Source organism: Poecilia latipinna, unplaced genomic scaffold, assembly GCF_001443285.1.
Source record: "Poecilia latipinna isolate Pla-1442-1.1 unplaced genomic scaffold, P_latipinna-1.0 Scaffold758, whole genome shotgun sequence".
Taxonomy (NCBI): Eukaryota; Metazoa; Chordata; class Actinopteri; order Cyprinodontiformes; family Poeciliidae; genus Poecilia; species Poecilia latipinna.
The window spans coordinates 101584-104272 of NW_015113374.1; the positions used below are offsets into that span (position 1 = coordinate 101584).

Sequence of the window (2689 nt, forward strand, 5' to 3'; positions counted from 1 at the left end):
CATTTGTATCAAGAGCGTGAAATTGAATATTTTATTTTCTGGCTTACAGGAGCAGGAAAACAAAGCAAAGCACAATTTAAGCCCTGTCTGAGGGTGATTTAAATACCATTTGTTCTCACATTTCTCTGACTTCTACTAATATGAAAATAAAAATAAGGAGCATTATTTGCATTGCTCAACATGTTTAAAGAATATTAAAATGTGACATTTGCTTAAATAACCATGTAAAGATGCTGCACTCAGACATGTAGAATCATTATTTCAACAGATTAAAGTTTAAGAGGAGATCAAAAACATAGTTGTGCAGCCCTTATTACAGTTTATATAAAACATATGGGAGGAAAAGGACAAAAAGTGATGCTCTGGTGTTTGGCACGCTTGTCTCTTTCGATGCATTTCACAATGGCCTCCCAAATTGAAAAAGCAAAAGTCAGTGTGTATAAAGGTTCCTATATCAAACTGTTTTATAGTGGTTCATACAGTGAGGAGGAAGTCTGCCAAAACTTTGGCTGCAAGCAATAATTTTAGAGCTCTTACCACAGTACTTAAAAGGATTCCAAATGGATTTTTTTAAAAACCCAAAGCATTTTATATAAAGCAGAAAGTTTATACACGTCATGATTTGCGGTGAAGAGTTGGTGAGGAAGACGCAGCAGACCCAGGTAGTAGAGTGAATGATGATGAATTTAATGATTAAAAGACAAGATGAAGCACAAAATCCAAAAGTCCAGGCAGCACAGATGAGCAGGAGGTTAGTAGCTCAAAACTGGTAGCAACTGGTAAGAATAATCCATAGACAGCAGACAAGACGACAGACTTGATGAGGACCCAACAAGGAACACAGGTGGGATTAAACACACAGGGAGACAATCAGGGGAAACAAGGAACAGGTGTAACCAATCAAGGGGTAGACAAGACAACACAGAGACTCAATAGACACAAAAACCAAAATGAATACACAGAAAAACGCAAATCCTCACTATTTTCGTTTATATATATATATATATATATATATATATATATATATATATATATATATATATATAGTTGAACTCTTGTTTGTGCTAAATGTGTGTTCTCAATTACATGTCTGCTTTGAAAAATAATGGAAAAGAAAAGGACATTTATCCAGGTTTTCTTATTTTAAGATTTTAATACTTGCCTTTTAAATTATTTGCCTTTCTGATATCAGTGTTCCTTCTTTAATAAAAGAGGGAACATTGAATGAAGAATAATCCAACAAATGAAAAAAAAAAAATCTGCATTCATTTAGGAGCTATCACTTATCTCCTCAGTGCCAACTTTCTAACAAGCAGTAGATCCATCCATCCATTTTCTGAACACCCTTGTCCCTCAGTGGGGTCGGGAGGGGTGCTGGTGCCTATCTCCAGCTAACGTTCCGGGCGAGAGGCGGGGTACACAAGCAGTAGAGCAACTGATATTTCTTTCATGTCTTCCAAAGGTTTGACAATGTGATGTCTTTCAAAAATGAATCAAAGAATACAAATGTGAGGCTTTTTCCACAGCGGCAAAGAAAAACATAACTTTTGACTGCGCTTGTTTTCTGGCAGCTCTAAAATTGGGTGAAAATTTAGTTTTAAATCTTTTTAATTCCAAGAATGTAATTGGTAGTAGTAATTATTGGTAAAATAATAAAGATTTGCAACACCATAAGATTGTCACCAAAAAAATACCTTGTATTTCTGATCCTTTGTGTCATGCCTTTGCTTAAATGCAATGTGGCCTTAAAACAACAAAAGCTTTCACCTTGGAATAAATCCCAACTTTAAAGGTTATGATGTAAGAGTTTCTGTTGAGTCTATATGAAAGAAATAAGATTTATTTTTTTTTAACCGTCCCTCGGAGCGGCAGTTTGTAAAGTATCCTTGGCTCAGTACGTCTTTCAAAACTGCAGTCTGTCAGTCACAAATGTGACTAAATTCACTGTGTACTTCCAGTCGTTCTGCGGGAACGATGTATCAATGTGAAAGGTTGTCTATCATGTCTGCCAACAGCTCATGGCAGTAATGGTAACCTTCGGTCAGAGTCCCACCTCCAGACTCTCAGAGTACAGTTGTTTTTCATTTGGTGCAATCATCTACAAAAAAACCCAAAATTCTTCAGACCACGCTTTATATTTATCATTGACGAATATTCCCTTGTTCAAACTTTCCTCAGGTAAGGAGGGGAAAATCTTAGCTAGTGATCTGAGATCATTTTTATTTTATCTTAGATGTGTGAAATTGAGCTATATGTGTGTCTGAACATGAAGGAAACAGTGAATGATGCAGTGAGTGAAATTCCCCTGATGGTACTGCTTTTATTTCTTCTTTCCCAGTTTTATCATGCTGCATATTCAACATGCTGTTTTGTGAGTATTCTTATCTGCAAAGTGTCTGAATTGCTCAACATGAGATAGAAGTAACATTATAATGTATAAATCTTGCAGAAAAATTTTTAATGGAACGTACTCAAATGCTGCAGCAGAGGTGCGTATATGTTTTATTGTCTTTCCTGGTTACAATGCCAATGTCATTTAATTTTTCGTCATCTCCATTTTGGTTTACTTGAAATAGATGCCTGCAATTGTTATGCTGCAACTTTATTAGGTGCAGCATCTTCATGCACTATTGAGAGGCAGGGCAGACATGCTATAGAGTGACAGGAGTGCTATCTGAAAAAAAAAAAA

At 35.9% G+C, this 2689-nt stretch overlaps 1 long non-coding RNA gene across 1 annotated transcript in view; it reads left to right on the forward strand.

Annotated features, from left to right (window-relative positions):
• The first annotated feature begins 2340 nt into the window (after window positions 1-2340).
• LOC106955680 (uncharacterized) overlaps window positions 2341-2689 on the forward strand; it is a 4671-nt gene continuing 4322 nt past the window's right edge. The window contains exons 1-2 of the long non-coding RNA XR_001426634.1: window positions 2341-2371; window positions 2450-2489. This is a non-coding gene — a long non-coding RNA (uncharacterized LOC106955680). The remainder of the gene's footprint in view (window positions 2372-2449; window positions 2490-2689) is intronic.